The 6000-nt window shown below is 45.2% G+C and overlaps 1 non-coding gene across 1 annotated transcript; it reads left to right on the forward strand.

The window, feature by feature from the left end:
* The first annotated feature begins 5404 nt into the window (after positions 1-5404).
* LOC135269995 (small nucleolar RNA SNORA48) lies at positions 5405-5539 on the forward strand. Its single transcript, XR_010338224.1, has one exon. It is a non-coding gene; the product is annotated as a small nucleolar RNA SNORA48 (small nucleolar RNA).
* Positions 5540-6000: the final 461 nt, after the last annotated feature.

Consider the following 6000-nt stretch of genomic DNA (forward strand, 5'->3'; position numbering starts at 1 on the left):
GTGTGCACTGGAATACTGTCACGTGATTGCAAAAACGACACAACGAAGAGTAGAATGTACTTAGACGAAAGAGACGCTTTGATTTGCTTTTAGTAACTTCATAGCATTAATGTCTGGAATTGCGTCTAATTTTATTTAGCTCTTGAATATGAGTGTTCTTATCCCCAAGTTACATGCACTTCAGATCAGCAAAATGCAATGGAAATTCTGCTTATAATTTATTTTTGATTATTTTTATTTTTATTTTTTTGAGATAGAGTCTGGCTCTGTCATCCAGGCTGGAGTGCAGTGGTGCGATCTCGTTTCAGTGCAACCTCCACCTCCTGGGTTCGAGCAATTCTCCTGCCTCAGCTTCCCGAGTAGCTGAGGCTACAGGCATGCATCACCACACCTGGCTAATTGTTGTATTTTTAGTGGAGATGAGGTTTCACCATGTTGGCCAGGCTGGTCTCGAACTCCTGACCTCAAGTGATCCGCCCACTATTGCCTACCAAAGTGCTGAGATTACAAGCGTGAGCCCCCGCACCTGACTTCTGCTTAGAATTTAAATGCTGGCTAATGAATATATTAAAATCTACTTGTTACAATCCTTTGAACTGTGATAAGTGTTAGACTGCCTTTGCACTATTATAGATCAGGTTCTTACAAGCAATGGTGTTTCTGCTTGTTGCTTGTGGAAACTTGGCCAAATTCTGTCTCTGAACTTCCATTATCTTATTTGTTAAGATGAAGATGAGAACAGCGCCCATCTCCTGGTGATGGTGTGGGTCATGGGGTGTGTTTGATCATATGAGCTTAGTAATGTCCCTTGAAGATGCTGGGGAAACAGAGCCTTGTTCTCTCTTTCTGCCCCTCATCTTCTATATTTTGATGCTGTTGTCTTGTTCAGGTAAGTAAGTATGCCCTTGTCAAAATTCTTCATATATAAAAGCCTTTTTAGGTCTCAGTTTCTGGGACCAGATGGCAGAGTCCCCATGGCTTGGATCTTGACTCCACAAAACTGTCCTCGCTAACTACCTACCATCAGTGAGGATTCATGTGGACCCGCTGAGTCACCACCCTGGCCCCATGTCCTGCCCTCTCCATTCCACTGTAAGCACCACTGTCCGATTTCCATGGAAGACACTGAGTCTCGGTGACCCACCCACTCTATCTTACCTCTTATCTCCCAACTCCAGCCCTTATTTCACGCTCGTGTCAGTGTTGAGTGCGGTGATGGGGCTCCACGCTGCTCCGGCCACCTACCCTGATTCTGCTGCCTACTCTAGGCAGTTGGGGCTGAACTTGACCAGCACTGTAGCCAAAAAAATGCACCGAATTCTTTGAGTGGTGTTAGATTTCACGTGCTGTTTTGCACAATGGAAGTTGGGCTGAACACACGCTTTTACATGTCAACATATAAAACATTAGGCATTTATTTTAAAAATGGCCATAGAAGCAGAAGCATGTATGTACTATTTATTGATCTATCTTGCATCTATCTATCATGTCTATCATTATCATCTATCATATCTATTGTCTATCATTTATCATCTTCCTATCATATCTGTCATCTATTTGTCTATCATCTGTCAGCTAGTCATCTATTATCCATCAGTCATCTATCATCTATCAACCTATCATTTTATGTATTGTCTATTTACATATCATCTCTGTCATCTTTTACTTTATCATCTCTCTACTTACCTATCATGTATCATCTGTTAATCTATTATTTTATTATCTGTCTCTCTTTCTATCATATTATTCTTTATTCTTTCTTTTTTTTTTTTGACAGAGTCTCGCTCTGTCACCAAGGCTGGAGTGCAGCAGCATGATCTCAGCTCACTGTAACCTCTGCCTCTCAGGTTCAAGCAATTCTCCTGCCTCAGTCTCCCGATTAGCTGAGATAACAGGTGTGCCTCACCACGCCTGGCTCAATTTTGTACTTTTAGTAGAGAGGGGGTTTTGCCATGTTGGCCAGGCTGGTCTCAAATTCCTGACCTCTAATAATCCGCCCACCTCAGCCTCTTAAAGTGCTGGGATTACAGGCTTCAGCCATTGCGCCTGGCGTATCTATCATATTAGACTGAATATATGACAGCTGTGCTCTAAAGAGGAATGGAAATAGACAAAGATTGGCTCACAGATCAGCATCTGAAGTGGATCCTTTTTGTTAAATGCTGAACTGTAGATCTTACTAATTATTCAGCCATTCTTTGGATATTTTCTTTTGCAAACTGAATTTGTAAAACTCTATCTGTATTCCCTTAATTCTCCACGTTATGACTCTGACAACTTGCCGTGTTCCTTACCTTGAATTTTAGCCACATTTTAAGAGTTAACTTTACCCTTTCCACATATACAAAGTATCTCCACTTCTGATTCTCCTATGCTCAGCACACATTTACTTTGAAGCAAGCCCTACCTGCTTAATTTTCTCTTTAAAGTGAAATGCCACTGCTTTATTCACCGAGTAGTCTTCCGAGGACTAAGGAAAACGACTTCCTTTTTCTTTATGACGTTTATGTGCACAAGGCATTGTAAACATTGATGTCAGTCTGCAACAGTGCTTGTTTCTTTGAACACTCAACATGTTTAAGCACTGTCATATGAACATGATCACAAATATTATTATGTCATCAAACGGAGGACAATGTAATGCTTTAAGATCTAAATAGGCTTTAAAATCGGCATGGCCAGGTGCTGTGGCTCACACCTGTAATCCTGGCACGTTGGGAGATTGAGGTGGGAGGACTGCATGAGCCCAGGAGTTCTAGATCAGCCTGAGCAACATAATGAGACCTCATCTCTACCAAAATTTCTTTTAAAAAATAAGTCAATGCTGCAATGAGCTATGATTGAACCACTGCACTCCAGCCTGGGCAATGAAGCAAGAACCCATCTCTATAAATAAATTAAATAAAGAAATAAAATCCATTACCTGGAACATTGAGATAACAGTCACCAAAACAGTAAATGCCTTTTAGAGAATCAAATTCTGTTCTATGCAATTAACGGATGTATTTATTTTGAGACAGGGTCTTGCTCTGTCGCCCTGGCTGGAGTGCAGTCCTACAGTCATAGCTCATTCCTGGGCTCAAACGAACTTCCCACCTCAGCCTCCCGAATAGCTGGGACAACAGGTGTGAGCCCCTGTGCCACGCTGACCCTGTTGTTTTACTCAGAATCCTAAAGCGGTTGCCGTGGGCTGTGTCATGATTCTCCCCTGTCCTCAGATGTTCATGTCCTAATCTCAGAAACCTGTGAATCTTTTACATTACATGGCAAACAGGACTTTCCAGGTTAAGACTCTTGAGATGGGAGATTATTCTGGATTATTCAGATGCTGTCAGTGTAACACCAAGCTCCTTGGAAGAGGGAAGCAGAAAAGAGTGAAAGACGTGATGAAGAAAGCAGAGAGAGACACACACAAAGCGAGACAGAGAGAGAAGGCAAGACAGAGGCAGGGACACACACAGAGACACACACACACACAGAGAGAGAAGGCAAGACAGAGGCAGGGACACACACAGAGACACACACACACACAGAGAGACAGAGAGAGAAGGCAAGACAGAGGCAGGGACACACACAGAGACATACACACACAGAGAGACAGAGAGAGAAGGCAAGACAGAGGCAGGGACACACACAGAGACAGAGAGAGAAGGCAAGACAGAGGCAGGGACACACACAGAGAGAGAGAGAAGGCAAGACAGAGGCAGGGACACACAGAGAGACAGAGAGAGAAGGAAAGACAGAGGCAGGGACACACAGAGAGACAGAGAGAGAAGGAAAGACAGAGGCAGGGACACACAGAGAGACAGAGAGAGAAGGAAAGACAGAGGCAGGGACACACAGAGACACACACACAGAGAGAGACAGAGCCACCGAGAGATGGAGACACACAAAGACAGAGAGACAGAGAGATGGAGACACACAAAGACAGAGAGAAACAGAGACAGAGAGACGCAGGGAAAGAGAGAGACAGACAGAGAATGGGAGACAGAAAGACAGAGAGAGGGAGACAGAGGGGGAGATGGAGAGAGACAGAGACAGAAAGAGAGAGAGAGGCAGAGATAGATGGAGACAGAAAGAGTGACAGAGAGAGGCAGAGACAGAGGCAGAAGAGTGACAGAGAGAGGCAGAGACTGACAGAGAGAAGGCGGAGGTGAAGCAACGCTCCTGGTTTTGAAGACGGAGGAATGGGCCATGAGAGAAGGAATGCAGGCAGCCCCCGAGGACAGCAGCCCTGCTGACCCATTTCAGGTTCTAACCTCGAGGGTGACCGGGGATGTGTGAGGAGAGAGGAGCAAGGGACAGGAGACCCAGCGCCACAGTGAGCGTGGCTTGCCCTTTTCCTCATTTTCTGATTGTATCAGTCGGTTCTCACATTGTTGATGGTTGTTATGATACCTCGATTCTTGTCTTCTTAGTTTAAAAGAATTTAAATAGCAGACACACAGCCAAGGGGATGCAGCACGGAGCAAACTGCTGCAAAACAAAAAGAGTGTTTGGAAAGTCAGGGGCAGAATAGAGTCCACCCTGAGAGCGTGGATTGAGGGCAGGCTTTTCGTAAGGGTGAGACGGAGACAGTGTTGACTATTGCTGGAGAATCTCCCTTTACGAGTCTTCCATGATGATTCATAAGTGGGTGGGAGAGGTGTTGCTAGTAAGCCTGTTCTGGGAGGTCCTCTGGGGGCACTGCAGGTCTCATTAGCATCTTATATGTCTACCCACAGGTGGGCTTTTTACTATGAAAATGAGCCAAGCGTCAGTTTGAGGACAGGTAACATCAAAATGCGCATGCTCCCTAGAAGGGACAGTCCCTACCGAAGAATTGCTTTGCTTGAATGAGCTCAGTGACAATGCAAATGCTGACGCTTACTGTGTTGACTCTGCGGTCAGGGTCACCGTGCTTGCTGCACACAGAGAACGCCATCAGTTCCTTGACTCCCTGTCCTGCCCAGGACTGCTGAAAAGAAATACCTGAGACTGCATAATTTATGAAGAAAAGAGGTTGAATTGGCTCACAGGTCTGCAGGTTGTACAGGAAACATGGCAGCTTCTGCTTCTGGGGAGGCCTCAGGAACTGACAGTCATGGTGGGAGGTGGAGGGGGAGCAGGCATGTTACGTGATTGGAGCAGGAGGAAGAGAGAGAGGTGGGGGAGGTGCTACGCACTTCTGAGCAGTCGGAAGATTTCGTGATCACTCACTCTCTGTCGTGAGAACGGCGATGAGCAGATGGTGCTAAACCATTCATGGAGGGGCCACACCTATGAGCCAATCACCTCTCTTCAGGCCCTACGTCCAAAACTGGGGAACACAGTTTGACATGAGATTTGGTGGGCACACAGATCCAAACCAAATCACTGACTCTCCTTGAGTGCCCGTCTGATTTGCCCTAAGAAGCTCATTTTGTGTCCCTGACGTGGGTAGAGTGGCATCTGATTGGTGGTGCCCATCTCATATCAGCCAGGGACAAAGCAACCCCTTGTTCCTCCCAGCTGGGCTTTTCATCTGTGCCTATGCTTGGTTCATGTCTTGGACACATTTTTTTTTTTTAAAGTAAAGCTCATTTTAAGGGATGGCAGCACGGCAGAAAAAGGGGTAAATAAATGGGGAATTGGACCACCTGTGTAGAATAACCAGCATAGACTTGTGTAACAGATCAGAGTTTGCAGAAGGCAGTCAATCATGAAGCCACACACACATGTCCCCGACAGGTGAGGATGACACATGAAAAAGTGACTCTATCAAATCCTTGGGGAAAAGAATCATTCAGAACTCCTCTTAAGAAGTCACTGATTTTTCTTGTGGATGTCTAAAGGTCAGTCTGCGCTCTGTACAATCCTGATGTGAGAGGGACTTGTGTTCAGTTTCCCATTAACCCCTTTTTGGAGTCTAGCTTCTCCTTTAGCAGATAAACTCCTGGTAATTCCAGGCTCTGACAACCCACTTGCTGACAGTTCACTAATTTATTAATTCTTACTCAAGTGTCAATGACTACTTAATTA

The sequence above is a fragment of the Aotus nancymaae genome, unplaced genomic scaffold (assembly GCF_030222135.1).
Source record: "Aotus nancymaae isolate 86718 unplaced genomic scaffold, 86718_ANA_hifiasm-v0.15.2.pri h1tg000058l, whole genome shotgun sequence".
Lineage (NCBI taxonomy): Eukaryota > Metazoa > Chordata > Mammalia > Primates > Aotidae > Aotus > Aotus nancymaae.